Raw genomic sequence first — 16,214 nt, 5'->3', positions numbered from 1 at the left:
AGATCTTTTGTTCACTGCTCTAAAAGAGATAATGCAATTGGAGTTGTTGGATTTCTACAACATTAAGTGGAAGATGAACTGGTCAATAAGATAACACATGAAAGTAACAATTATTAGTATAACTTGACTATCTCCATCAATTCAGTCATTTAATTCTGACTATGGTATCACAATCGGCTACAGATTTGTATGAGTTCAAATATTGATAGATGTCACAGCATGCGATCTCTAAACCTAACCTTTCCTAATCTAGGACCTAAGAAGTAAATCTGAAATGTTACTATTTAGAAGTTTTACAGCTCTAGCTTCAAATATCTTGGTCGTTTTGTTAAATGATATATAATACTTTTATTTATATAATGAATGTATATATAAATAATAAGTGATATATTATATTTAATGAACAAATGAAGGATATCAAATTATCATTTAAGATAGTTAGAACCTATAGTAACCACCGGACACTGTCAGAGCAGCTCATATGCACATTTTCCTTTAACAGTTATGATAATATCTTTAACGTAGAACCTATAGTAACCGCTGAGTGTCGAATACTTTCAGAGCAAAAGAGCTATATTTTTCTTTACGTGGACACATTTTTCGTAGAATATGTTATATTGCTAGTGTATATATATGCAGCTGTATTTGGCAATAACGGCAGAATATTGGATTTAGTATCTACCGAAAAGCATATATTTGATTGGTTTCTTAAATATATAGCTGTGTTGAAGCTATGTGATATAGAAATTATTTACTCTATTCTTTATTCTTCAAGTTATCTCTACTGGAATTAACGTTTAGGTTCTAGATAAAGTCCTATTCGAAACAAAATTGCATATCTAAATGGTTGTGATTATGAAGATAATCAAGTGCAAGGTGAATAGATGAAACCTATTTTGATACAATTGAATTTAGATAGCAATACTTAAAATCACATACTATATATCTGAATAAATAAATATGTTAACTACAAGGATACGAACCATATTAACTACCCAATCATATTGATAATATTAAGCAAGTTACTCTTTAGCTGAATGATTCAATTATACACATTCAGTTAGACAAATGAATACTACTAAGTCCATTTATGTATAGTTTCTTATGGTCTTCTTCACTGTGTTACAAACATCTTAATTATTAAGTTTATCCTATCCGTAATAGCATGAACTATACATTTTTCATATCATTTTAATTTGGCCTTTAGCATCATAAATACAAAAGCAATAACTGTGGCTGCTAGTAAATTGGAATATTCGTTCGTTGCCGCAATTATGTACTTCTTTACTTACAAGCCAAATCTCTTATATCTAAAAAGTCATAATATCTTTACTATTTTCATTATTTGCGTATAGCAATAATTGGCACAGTGGAAGGACATTTCATATCCGTGAAAAAAAATGTTCTCTTGGCGCTTTATTCTTTCATACGTGATTGCACAATCAGTAGCTACTCGTACATTCTGACTTATGCGATCGTAAATATCGCAATGTCATCCTCTGCATGAGTTTTGTTAGTTTGAATTTTATTTCCGCTGAGAAAACACAATGGCGAGTGTTTACCAAAGGACTTAGGCATTTGAAAGAAATATTGCGTTAAATACAATAAATCTTCCATGTCATGGTGTTTCTATTGTTTTTGATTGCGTTTTCATTCCGACTTCCGCTTTATGATTTTTTTGATTTTAGGTTTTTGCTTTTAATTTTTTTTTCATTCTTGATTTAAAGATTTCTGATTCATTGATAAGTTAAAATTACTAACACTTTAATTAATGCATAAATTTTTAACAATAAATCTTTTGACGTAAATTATAAAGAAAAAGGTGAAATGGAGTTGCTATAACCTTGTTCACTCTAATGTTTATTAAGAATAATCGATATTCAAATATGTATGTTAGTTTATACATACTATACTCATATAAAATTTTTTTTCATATTCATTTATATGTGTGTTTCACCCTCATGTAAAAATTTAAAACTATTTTGCAGGAAATCCTTGAAAAAAAGAAAATTTAATTATTTATGTAATTTTAATTTTATTATTTTTATAAAAAAATTATTTAATTCAATTAATTAAAATACGTAAAGAGTTTAATTTAATCGCCACATTTAATTTATAATAATAACCCAGTCAAACATCTACAAGTCGAGTTATCATTTTACAAAAAAATGTTCCATTTATGGAGACTTCCAGTTAAATATTTTTTTTGTACTTGCACGTAATTTGCTCTTTAAACCCTTTTGCACTCTATTTAGTTTGTTGTAGAGAATTGACTTGAACAAAAGTTCGACTTATGGAAGTTTGACTGCATTTCTAACATTTTTACGTCCAATTATTTCAAAATATCTGTTGGTAACTATATAGTATTGCGGTCCTATACTCCTCCTAGGAGTTAAGGGATTAAATATATAACTGTATAGTATAAATTTGAAATCATAATTTAAAAATCTTCAGTTGCCTGTGCAATTTATAGTTGATTTGGCATAAAAATCTAAAAATCATTTTATATTTATCTTATATATATAATTCTTCTGTACGTGTGTTGACAGTGAACTCCTCCTAAACGGCTGCACCGATTTTGATAATTTTTTGTGTGTGTTCAAGTGGATTCAAGGAAGGTTTAGATTCACCATTTGGCCCACTGGATGATGTCTTTTTAATTAATTTTTTATTTTTTGGTATCCATATACTTTTATATTGGAAATTTAAAATTTATTCATGCTTACTTTGATTTGTTTAAAAAGTTTAAAATCTCTAAAATGAATCGTAAAACTGCCGTTGCATAGCTTAAGTGCATTTAAATTCCGCATTATAAATCGTTTGGCAACCGATCTATTAAACAATGATATGCAGCGCGAATTTCAGTATAGCTCTGAAGATTTGGTTGAATTTGTTACAAGAAGCGAACAAATCTTAACGCACCAACAAAAGGTCATTTATGATCGGGTTTCGAACGCAATTGCGGCAAAAGAAGGCGGCTTTTTTTCTTGGATGCACCAGGTGGAACTGGAAAAACTTTCTTAATTTCAATCATTCTTGCAAAGGTTAGAATGCAAGGAAATATCGCTTTAGCACTTGCATCATCTGGAATCGTTGCGACATTGTTAGATGGTAGTAGAACAGCCCATTCGGCACTAAAGTTGCCACTAAACATACATTCATGTGAAAATGGGGTATGCAATATTAAAAAACATTTAAATATGGCTCAAGTACTTCAAAAATGTCACATCATTGTTTGGGATGAATGCACAATGTCACATAAATATTCATTGGAAGCATTAAATGAACACTTAAAGATTTAAATGCCAACTATAGACTTTTTGGAGGCGCTTTAATTGAAAATCAATGCTTGCCTAAAATCATCCATTTTGTGGCGAAGTGTCCATATATTGCGACTTACCGAAAACATGCGTGTTGGACTACAGAGCGATTTAGCTGCAGAACTGTTTGCCAAACAATTGCTGGATATTGGTAACGGAAACGTAAGTCTTCATGAAAATACGCACTTTATTAAATTGCCAGAAAATGGTTATAAAATTGTTAATTCGGAAGAGGAGTTAATAGAAAACGTATTTCCTAACATATATCAAAATTATCAGAACCATCAATGGCTTCAAAGTAGAGCGATTCTGGCTGCCAAGAACTTAGATGTCGATGAAATCAATTTCAAAATTCAAGCTAAGCCTTCTGATCTATATATATACGTACAAAATGGCCTAACAAAAAATATTGTTCATGATTTAGCTTTAAGTTAACATTATAGCCCATAATAAAACTGTTAATATAATATTAAAAAAAACCTTTTTTCATGTAAAATGTAGTGCTTATAAGGATTTGAAGTAACATGAAAATATTTGTAACATAAGTAATGCATGTGGACTTTTTGTAGTTCAAAAGAAAAAATCAATTCAAAATAATTTTAGCATTAAAATGCTAAAGGTTAAGTTGAATAACAACAAATATTATAACTCAGCTGAGCCAGGAAAATTAACTGCAAGGGGAAACAACGTTCGCCGGGTCAGCTAGTATTATATATATTTTTATGAAATCATACAATAAATAATGCCTCTGCAAAAGAATAGTATAGAAATTTAACTATTAAAATATAGAATTAATTAATTCAATTCAGTGAATTTGTTAATAAAACTTTCACAAAAAAATAACTAAACTCCAGAAAAATGTGAGAATAAAAAAGTCAGGTATGACTTTGGGTCAGTTGTTTAAGGAGCGCTGACTTGAACTTCAAATTTGGCAGGGCATGAGTTCGATTTCTGGTACTTGCAGTCTCAAAAAATTATTAACGAATAATCAAATACAAGAATTATATCCAAAACCATTGCTGATTGGTATTTGGTGATATTCGAAACAGTTGTATGGTCAGCCAAAAATTCAATTCATTAAAAATATTATAAAATAAATTTTTGTTGTTCTAGTTCACTACTGTTTGAAAAAAACCTCATAATTAATTAATTCAATTATTCTACAACTGGTTGATGATTTCGTTCTAATAAACCACAGCAAGTGAAATTTGTTTGAACATACAAGTCAAGTGCGGCTTCACGTTAAAAATTAATTTAATATTATATTTATTTTAATAACTTTTTTATGTACTCACTTCTATGAATTTGAATATGAAAAATAAAATTAAAAAAAATCTTTGTGATCTGAAAAATACACTCAACAGATGGTTCTTTCACGCAATCATCAATTGAAAAATTGAACACGTACACTGCAAAAATTGTATTATTTTCGATTTTGTTTAGCAGATTTATTGAAAGAATTCGCAAGTTTAAAATTTCACAAAACTGCCATAAACCGGCATTTATATGCAGAAGACGTGACTGAAATAAAATTTGTTGAGTTTATAAGGCGTAAATATGCGATTCCGCACTAAATTTCGCAAAACTGATGATTGGTGGGTCTGTTATTCAAGCCATAAAAAACCAAAAATCAAAATTTTCATCGAATTAAAATGTAAATCTGTGTAATTCACTCCAACGACATACTTATGCGTGCATTCATTTTAGTAATTTTATTATTTGATTATAACTTCATTTTAATTACTTTTATGAATATAATTATTTCATTTTTTTTTAAGTATTAATTTAAACTAATTCCTTAATTACTCGTTTTTTATATCAGTTATCATATGCATTTGTGGCGTTTTATTTAATATCCTGCCCCTGCCGCCTTCCTTTTCACTCGAATCACAAAGGAAAGGCGCTAATCCCTGTGCGAGTTGAAACACATTTTTAAGTGCTTTTGTTGAACTTCATCCCATGGAAAAAAATTACATTCGTAAATGACTCTCAAAAGCATCAAAATTACGCGCATAATTCACATTTCCAAGTGGTACTCACCGCACACTCGAGCTTCAGTGTTTTGCGCTCTGTTTCGGTTGAACATTTTTTTAAATAAAATTTTAATTGCATTTAGCCTTAGATTAAGCCAACAGCCGCCAGGAATAAAGCAAATTGCAACAATGTTGCACAGTTGAAACGCTGCAAAGTCGCATTAAATTTTCAATTTATTGTTTTTTTAAGTTTTCAGTCCCCAGGAAACCATTTTTTTTTGTGCTGCTATTTTTGGAATTTTTGGGGATTTCATATCATTAAACATTTCTTTCTCATTTCACTTGCGAAATTACTGAATTACAGAATTTTGAAAGCAATTATTATGTATTAAATATTTTGAAAGTACTTGTTTAATTCCACTTCATGTACCTTCATGTACGTAATAGTATTAAATGAAAATTTTTGGTAAAACTAATTATTTTACTCGAAATAATTGAGATAAAATTTAATATTTTTTATTTTGATCAAATATATTCAAAAATAATAAATTCAACTAACATAAGAGTCGATTAACTATACTATGGGCTTACTATTTTGACGATTCATGTCCAGGAACAGTTCCAGAACCTACCTGTTCTGGTAGGTTCTGGAACTTTGCTAAAGGTTCAAAGTTGTTTTTAGAGCTTCGACTTCTTATATAGTAAAACAATAAGCCAATAGGTCTTGGTTGACCATTTGCATTGCCGCCATAACCTAACGAGAATATTTTTTTCTTTTATTTCATTTGAGCACTGACTGCATGCATAACCGAAGCTAAGAAAATGGGCGTATAACTAATGCAGTGTCTAAAGCACAAATGCAAATATATTGCATTCTTAATCGCTTATAATATGTAATATTAAAAGTAACCGTCGGTTTTTGTCACTAGTTGTACTAGATGCTACTTATCTATGCTACAGTACTTATCTAAACATATCAAACAAACGTTTGTTTAAAAAGTGACATTACTTTGTGAAAGAAGTTGTGTCATTCGTTCAATAAATTATATTGAATAAAATATAAAAAAAAATCTGCTACGTAATGCTTTATTACTATAAAATTGGTAAAACTACTATGAAAACATAGTGCGGTAAAAGGAAAACCCTTAATGCATTTTTTTTCGAGTATGCTTGCTTTTTTAAGTTATTATTTATTATATACACTTTTTTTTAAATACATATATATCATAATTTATTTGTAACAACTAAAAAATTTATATGAATAAAAAAGTAAGCAATTCAGAAATAGAGACATTTAAAGCTATGCAAACTTAGATAGAATGAAACCAATATATTAACTTTGCTGCAAAAAGAACTCTACATACGAGAATACCTATAATTCGATTTTTAAACAGAAGCATGATCAGGAGCATGGGACACTGGCCTATAGCATCTCCCTCTATAACCGCCTCTAGCTAGCATCATCCCGCTTTGTAACCGCGAAACTCGTGACTCCGATCACAAAGTTTACCATTAGTCCACGCTTACATCCGCGCTAATGCAAAAACTCCGCTCCCTTCACCTACTCTCTATCTACCTGCAGCACGTTCTAGCTTAAATAAACTTAGTCCTCTAGGTTTTAAGCCCATCGCTCATGTGTCTTTCCTCTAAGTATTCGAATGAAGTTTTCATTCTACGGTTGAAATCTTCTCCATTTATTCCCAAGAGGTGGTTTTAATGGATTAAATTCTCACACTGTGACTGTCGATGTTTTCCACCTAAGTGCAAAAAAAAAAACTTTTAGGCCTTATGCTAATTCTAGTCATCTATGTTTTAAACCTCTCGCTCATGTGTCTTTTCTCTAAGTATTGGAATGAAGTTTTCATTCTACGGTTGAAATCTTCTCCATTTATTTCCAAGAGGTGGTTTTAATGGATCAAATTCTCACACTGTGATTGTCGATGTTTTCCACCTATGTGCAGAAAAAAGCCTTTTAGGCCTTATGCTAGCAGCTTATGTCTGCATTTAACATGTAAAAGTAGTTGGGATTAGGAGAAAAAGCTTTCAACAATCGCATTCTCTGACTTGAACTAGTTTTCGTGTTAAATCATAAAGAGTTTTATTATTTCAAGAAATATAATGACTAAACACTTTCAAACTGCGAGTATTATATATTATATATCAAAGCAACTTGCAATGCACTAATCTGATTCTTTCTTTTTAAACTAAGCGAATCAAATGAAACTTCCTATTGTCACTAAAACCACTAAATGTTTATATTTTTGTATATATTTTTTAATTTCATTGTTGAAAACATCTGTATTTCTTTTAATCTTAACTATTTTCTACTTAGTTTAAAATACCCATAGAGCTTACAGCTTTGATTGTAAAGTTGCATTAGTTTTAAGTTAAAAGGAATCCTTTCATCTCCTTTGCGGTTGAATTGAAAGCAGATGAAATGATGAAGCATACACAATTGGTGCTACCTGTAGTATCATTCTTATTCCTACTATTATTATTGTAATTGTTGCTATTGTTATTGTTGTTGTTGTTGCTGCTATTGTTGTAATTGTTGTGATTGTTGTTCCTGTTCCTATTACACGTTGGTACTCGCTTTTATAGCTCCTGAAGTTTTAGTATATTTTTATTATTTCCTACTCTATTATTTTCTTGAGTCTTCTGCAATCATGTTTTACCTCAAGTGGTTTTGTATCTTGGCTTGTAAGTGTTTCATTATTGGATTTTCTATTCGGTTGGAATTGCTTGAAATTGTGGCATATCAGCTGCGTACGAGCAATTACAAACCTAGGAGCAGTAACACGCCATACACACGTACATCTGCTGAAGCGTAAAGTAATTTAAATTAAATGTTTTTCAGCACATTTTCCGAAAGATACTCGCACTTGTACACTTGGAAGCGTACATGAACGCGTATTAATTGCATTTTGTTCCTTAATGAAATTATAGGAAACACACAACAATATTCATTGATTTTTAGTTTAATGAATTTCTAACTTCTCACAGTACATCGAATTGATTCAATATATATTTTTTTCTTTTTTAAGTTTTTTAATTAAGTTTTGTCAGGTACTTAGTAAATTTATTGTAAATGTACGTTATTTGATTTTTCGATTGTATTGACTTAATTTATTTAATTGAACTTCATCAGAGTTTTTGAGTTTCTGGGTCATTTTACTTATGTAGCTGTAGCTGTAATTACATACACTTCAATATATTACATTTTATTATTTTCCCCACAGCATAGCATAACTGAAACTATTGCATTACTGAAGGGATTGCATTACTGAAAGTATTGCATTACTGAAAGGATTGCATTACTGAAAGGATTGCATTACTGAAGGGAGTGCATTACTAAAAGTTTTGCATTACTAAAAGGATTGCATTACATATATGCAACTGAAGGCAAGTTACTGATTTCTATTTGTTATGGCATAAATAAAGATTGTTTATATAAATAAAAATATGAATATATTTATTCATCAGTCTTATATATCCTACTTTCCTTTGTCATTATTTGCATATCAGAAGTAAAATATATTTGCCTAATTCTCTCGACCAAAGCGTGACTATACTGTCATTTCACGTGTTAGTACATGTCTCCTACCAGACTGACATCAGGCAAACGAACTAAAAACAGTACTTTATTACTCATGTCAGTCCCTGAGGACACTAATTTTCATGTGCAACTAAAGAGTTTCTCTTATCCTGTTTAACACTGACATGACTTTTATGTTGTGTAGTATTTATAAGAGTTTTATTATTTTCTATTTTTACAGTACTTCCCTCTGTATTCTGCTATACTCTTTGTACTTTTTTGTCTTTCTTGTCTGTCTGTCTGTACGTCTGTCAGTTTTCGTAAGAGTTATGCAAAAAGTTCTCGAAATAATTGCAATGGGAAGTCTCTACTGTAGAAACACTCGAATGCCCAAAGTCAACTTTTTCTGTATGCAAATTTGCTGATAATGATTTAAATTTTAAATCCAACAATGCTAAAGTGTTAATTGGATGCAAATACTGTGAAAAATAATACGTAAGCGCATTACAAATTTATTTTAAAAAAAATTTAAAGTATTTTACAAAAAAGTTTTAACTATGAAAATTTAAGTAAAAATGTTTAACATATCAAACAAATATTTAAACACATACACTTTTGTGAACTTTAAATCACATCAGTAATCAAATATTTTTAAAATAAACATCAATATTAAATACTTCTTAAAATTGTAATAAATTCTTCAAATTTTCTTTTGTATTTTTAGGTTGTATAAAAATAAATAATAATAAGTTTATGTTAAACATTTACATAAAAATAACTAAAACACTATAAGTGAAAGAACAGCATTTAGTAGGAACTCTAGAAATAACACAACAAACCCATAGGGGGTCTACATGGAGTCTGACACACAGAAATGGAGTCTGACAATTACAAAGAAATAGTATTTTTGATTTATATATTTATAATTTATATTCTATAATAATAGAAAAATTTTTTAGTGGCCTATGAATTTTATATACCTAAATATCAATAATATTAATACTTTTCTTAAAAAAAATGCATTAAATTGATATATTATATTTAAATTGTGTGATTGAGTTATTTGGAGAACTGCGACAAGAAGATTTATTGTAATGTTAGGTATAGGGTAACTCCGTAAAATCTTATACAAGCTTATTGCCCTTGAAAGCAGCAACCAATCTCTGTTGCTTGAATTGTTCATGAGATATTTATCAGTGCAATGCATTTCTAATGTGTGCTCTAGACTCTTCCTGGTTGCAGAATCTACAAATGGGGTTGAATAGAATATCTATGTTACTCAGATTTCATTTGAACTCATCATCACCAGTAAGTAAAATAATTTAAACAAAGAACTGCTCAGAACTTTCCACCATTTATTATCAAGCTCATAGACAGTTTCTTAAATGAAAGGTCGTTCCAAGTCAAAGTAAACAATTCAACCTCTTCAGTAAAATCAATACAGGCTGGAGTACCACAGGAGTCGCCGTTATCTGCACTGCTCTATAGCCTGTTCACTGCAGACATACCGAAACTCGAGCCTTCTATGCTATCGCTCTATGCTGACGACACTTGTATTGTGTACTCAGACAAAATAGCCTGCAATGTCTCCAACACCATACAGGGTCACATTGACGTACTTGTTCAGTATTTTAAAAAGTGGAAAATAAAATTGAACGCAGAAAAGACTCGGGCAATTTTCATTACCAGGAAGCGCCGCCAAGCACCCAGAAAATTAAAGATAGAAAAACAAGAAATAGAATGGGCCGATACTCTCAAATACCTAGGCATAACCTTTGATAACAAGCACTCCTGGAAAGCACATTTCAAGTCCAAACGAGTTCAAGCTGCCCGAATATTACACTCCCTTCACCCGCTCCTCAGCAGCAAAAAGCTCAACATAAAGAATAGAGTTAGTCTATTTAAGCAGATTATTAAATCAGGACTTCTCTATGGCAGTATTGCGTTTTGCCAAGCGCCAAACTCAACTTTAAAAACTTTTCAAAGAGGGCAATATATTGCCTTAAGAAAACTGGTTAACGCCCCATGGTACGTAAGAGGAGCGGATATCCACAGAGATCTGAGAGTCGATTCAGTCGAAAAATACATTAAAGACCGTGCTCTGAAACTGTTCAATATAATTGACAGTCACATAATCCAACACTCAGCATCAGCATTTGATAAACACAGGCAGATACAAAGACATTAGATCCATCATATTATAAAGCCCCGTATTCAGTTATTCTTAGTGTCCACAGATAAAATAGAGTAAAGGTGCTGATTCACCAACTCAGACATCTGAATATATATAATCAAATTTATAATATATATATATATTTATAATATATATTTAAATATATATTATCTTTATTTATTTTTAATCACTTCAATATATGAAAAATATTTTTCATTAGCACACAGTCTTAAGCATTTTTGTCAGCTGTTCTGATTTTTTTGGTGCAATTCAATAAAATTTATTATTAAAACCGTGAAATATGCTTTGATTATAATATAATAACTTTATTTCATATTAAATTTGCATAAATTTACGTCTGTATTTGCTTTTGTATTACGTCTGTATTATATACATATATTCTTTAATTATAATAATGAAAATCAGACGTCGAAAGTAATACAAACTGTCATAATTCAATATCACCCACTAATAGTCCCCTCACTACACTTACTATTCTATATGTGTGGAGTCTGTGTATCTTTGCAATAATTTGCATGCTGATTCACTTCGGTGAAATATGCAATTCCGCCGTTTTCATAAAGTTGGAAATGCAACTGCACCTCGCTTCACGGCGTGGCTTATCTGCAAAATAGCTGTTTGTGACAAAACCAAAATGCGTGAAACCACATCGCAAATAATTCAAAATTAATTAAATTCTGCATATAAATAAATAAATTTAAATGCACCGGCATAATTATCTATTCAACCTAAGCCCATTGTTTTTTGGCGCCCACATAAAACTCCAAAGAATGGAGTCACTTTGCGTATAAACTTCAGAACGCAGCCATTACCGTTTTGGAAAATATTTATTCTGGTGTTGAATTTTAATTTCCATCATTTTATGTGCAAATTAATTTGCAAAATTGTATGAAAACTGAAATCGTGTCAACCACATTAAATAGAATTTGTATCGGTTTCATCAGGATTTGAATAATAATGGGCAACGCTCACAGAGCTCGTTTATTTCCAGGCGCACATATTATCTTTATTTTGTGATATTTTTCCTTGTTCATTTATTTTTTATTTTTCATTTTTCATTTAGAATTTAAATCAGTTTCATATATTTTGCTTATACACAATTTTCATGTTTAATGAAAAATATACTTATTTTTAATAGAATTTTTTATTGTGTCAATATTAGAAAAAAACTATCTCTAAAAAATATTTCAAATGCTTGAAGTTAACTCGCATAAAAAGTACAGATTGTTTAGGAAAAAGTTCAAATAGAATAAACATAAAATATATATACAGATTACTATAGCAATAATTTTATTATTACGAAATTATATATAAATACGAGGGCGGTTTGATAAGTCTGTGACTTTTTGAATAAAACAAATTTTTTTCGACAAATAAACATTTTATTTTTCTACATAATCACCTTTTAGCTCAATACATTTAGTCCAGCGTTGTTCTAATTTTCTTATTCCCTCCAAATAACAGGTTTTCTCAAAGCTCTCAAAATAGGTACGCGCTTGTTTCTGTAATGACTTCTTCATTCGACCCAAATCTCTTACCGCCCAGCCATTTCTTTAGGTTTGAAAACAGAAAATAGTCGCAGGGAGCTAAATCTGGAGAATATGCTGGTTGGGGTAGCAGTTCTTATCCCAATTCGTGGATTTTGGCCAATAATGCTTAAACAGCAAACGAAATTCGCTTTTTTCCATTTTCGTAAGAATTCACGAAGTTTGTTGCTTTGAACGGCTATCCAAAATTAGAAAGTTGCCCACTGGTAGAATATTGCTAACGACAGCACTGTTGCATTTGGAGTAACTGCGCGAGAAATCCAAAAAGTCGCTGACTTATCAAACCGCCCTCGTATATATGTTACATACTATTACTACTTTAAAGCAAAAAATAAAAAAATTGTATTTGAAAACATTATACAAACTATTATTAATTTATCGGATTTAAAATGAGTTTCAAAACTCATAAAATATTTAAAACTTTTATTTTAAAAACATTATTTCGAAACAATGTTAAAACGTTTGTTTTTTGTTAAAAAAATAAAAAAAATAAATAAGTTTTAACTCTAATATTGTATTTCAAACATTTACATAATTTAAAAAGTATCTCAACGCAAAAAAAAGACAAAAAAAAAACAGCCAGTGATGCATATTGCAATGCAGCTTTTGATAAGGCGGAAACGGAAGCAGCACGCAGCAACTATGATTTTTGTGGTTTTGAATATTATCCAAAAAATTTTTAATATCTATATATATTTTATAAACTCTTCATATTTATTTTTATGCATTTTCGTTTAACTTTATGCAGCGTGATAAAAAAACAACACATGCAATTTTTTTAACTTCCATAAGCCAAAAATTTATTGGAAAATTCAGTATTAAATTGAATTTTTGTATTATATCCGCCAGCAATCTCAAATACAGTTTATATGCTATTTATTCATATCATTTTAATTTTTTTTTTTTTGTAGTTTCTGTTTGGTACTACATGACTTACATTTCTTATGCTCATATCCGCTTACACTAAACAAAAATTCTTTTAATATCTGACAAAAAAAAATGCTTTCGTTTATAACACTTCAGATTTCCCTAAAGTTCCAAAAATGTGCCAAAGATGCCACAATTTAATGAAAATTGACACCTACGAAGTGTTCACAAATATTTTCTCATTATTTTCGAGCCAGAGGGAGGGGGTTTTGTGTACTTACAGGCTTGTGGCAACTTTATACCAAAGCAAAAATCAATGCAATCAGAAGTCAATCAATTCTATTTGCTGAGATTGAAATAATTTTATGGACTAGAAATAGATTTCTAGTTTTAGGAAACCACATTGGTATTTGCTTTATTGAATGACTTTAATGGCTTCAGGTTGAAAAAGTATCAAAAGCGTATTAAATAAAAAAAAAAACAATTTTATTATAACTAAATTTGTATTTAATGGTAACTTAATAGTTTTTATAATAACTTTGAAAATTATATGAAATGTTATATTTTAGATTTTTTTCTTATCACCTTTTATTGTAAAAAATAAAAGCACTTTTTATTTCACATACTTAACCTTATAGTGAAATCCGTAATTTATTATTTGAAAAACATAAGTGAAAACTAAAGCCACCATTTTTTTCTATAACTTGGTAGCACTCTGCTGTATCACCATTCGGGACTTAAGCGCAATATATATTGCCCAGTGGTTTTATATCAGCTCTTGCTACAATTATTTGAGTCGTTGAATCAAATGGTTACTCAGTCCATGAGTTCAATTAGTACTTGCCTATAACTTCAACAACGCATTCATATGTTGTTTACTATTTACTGGGTAGTTTGTAGACAGACCTGTTAAATCTATTTTGTTTTTAAGTGTTCTGCAATCCTACCTACATACCATACTATAATCATACCATACCAGACGATATTCATACCAAAGCCATCGTTAAGCACGACTTCTTGACAAATAACTCAACAAATAGCATTGACCAAACGTAATCTCCATTTAAAAAGCCTTTGTGTGCCTTTTGTTTTTGTTCTATAATTAAAAACTGCCATTTCAGGGAAGGTATCTCCTTTTGCAATTTTACTAGGGTACGAATAATATATGAGAATTGGTTCAAGCACTGGTACTGTAACATTATTATACATACATAACATAATGAACCAATATTATTTCCTTCCTCAGTCGATCAATCCAGTACTTTCCTTCCTTACATAGTCTTTAATGCTGCTTTCTTCAAATCTAATATTATTGAGAGCTCTAGAACTACCTCCATTGCAATATATTTTGTAGCAGGTAGTTTCTTGTCGCAATTATTATTTTCTTCATTTCTGATGACATACTTGCTTGCTGACTACCCTTGGGTTCCATTTTAAAGCTCTTGTGGCGAGTATCTGAATTTTGATACTAGCATCTTGTACGCTTGTGCTTCTGCATTACTAAAACCAAACACTTTCTGACATTTCATTTCACATAACAGTGAAGCTGCATCCTAGTAGAGTAGTTTATCGCATTATAATGTTTATAATAGATATTCAGATAGTCACCTACCTTAAACTAGTATCTGCATGTGTTCTTATGTTTTCGGTTTTTTTACTCTTTTATTTTTCTTATTCATCATTATAAGATTTATTCATAACATCTTTATAAACTACATTGACACAAAGTTATTGGTAACTTTACATATTTGGAAAAACTAATAGACTACCTTTTATTAATTCTGTTTTTTGCTTTAATTTATTTAAAAAAATAAATAATTGGTTTTTCCACATCATTTTTCAATTATAAAAATATTAGTTTGAAGCCAACAGTTGTAACTTAGTCGACTTATCAACGTATACTAAATCTAAATCAGTTTCGTATGAAATGATGCTTTGATCCCCATTCCAGAAAGATTGATAATGACTCTAGCTCACCCAAATATATATATATATGTTTTATTATTTTTGTTTATTTCTTCAAAACTTGTTTGTTTGAAAGAACTATTTCAAGGGGGCATATATACAAAACAAAACTATATTTTCTATGTTTCTTTTATACTGATAAGTATAAGTTTTATTTTATAAATATATTAATTTATTTTTAAAAATTTATTCCAATTATTAAATAATCATCTACAAGTGGGTTTTATACAAAATAATCACATGCTTATTTAATATGGTCAGAGGTTAGCGATAAAGTTTGGACTTGACTTCTAAACGAAACCTATGCAATCATATAAATTCCGAGCTGCTTAACCGAGAAGTTTAGTCTGATTTTTACTTTTAAAAGTGCCACAATCAAATTTCAAAACAAAGTGAGTGCATTAATTTATAAATATTAAATTAAATATATTTATTTATATGCATATTTAAAAGTTTCAAAAATAATTTTAAATTATTAAACAAAATTATTATTTATTCTTTAGAACAAAATGAATTTCGGTTGGGTTTTAGCTATTGTCTTTGCTTTGATCGCCATGGTTTCCGGTAGTTGCCCCGCAAAGTTCACAGAAAACGCAGAGAAACTGTGCGTTGCTGACCGTCCAATTCATGGCAGCTGTCCCGAAGGTTCACTCTACAAAGCCAATATTAACAAGTGTGTCTATGCTGCCCGCGGTTAAACTGTTTATACTTAAGGAATACAACAATTTGATTTAAATTATAAATGTTTTGCTTATATGAATGTTGAAATATAATAAATTTAAAAAATAATTATAAGAAAATATTTCATTTTTT

General features: G+C 29.9%; 2 long non-coding RNA genes across 2 annotated transcripts; one reads left to right on the top strand and one right to left on the bottom strand.

Moving 5' to 3' along the window:
- Positions 1-14,016: 14,016 nt before the first annotated feature.
- Positions 14,017-15,171, bottom strand: LOC119670862. Its single transcript, XR_005251738.1, has 3 exons — positions 15,049-15,171; positions 14,648-14,989; positions 14,017-14,583 (listed from the first exon to the last, which is right to left on the bottom strand). It is a non-coding gene; the product is annotated as an uncharacterized LOC119670862 (long non-coding RNA).
- Positions 15,172-15,692: 521 nt separating this feature from the next.
- Positions 15,693-16,119, top strand: LOC119670861. The gene is made up of 2 exons (XR_005251737.1): positions 15,693-15,793; positions 15,905-16,119. It is a non-coding gene; the product is annotated as an uncharacterized LOC119670861 (long non-coding RNA).
- The last annotated feature ends 95 nt before the right edge of the window (positions 16,120-16,214 follow it).

The sequence above is a fragment of the Teleopsis dalmanni genome, chromosome 1 (genome assembly GCF_002237135.1).
Source record: "Teleopsis dalmanni isolate 2A chromosome 1, ASM223713v2, whole genome shotgun sequence".
NCBI classification, from domain to species: Eukaryota; Metazoa; Arthropoda; class Insecta; order Diptera; family Diopsidae; genus Teleopsis; species Teleopsis dalmanni.
The sequence above is the reverse complement of the archived record's forward strand: the minus strand, read 5'-3'. Positions and strand labels throughout refer to the sequence as shown.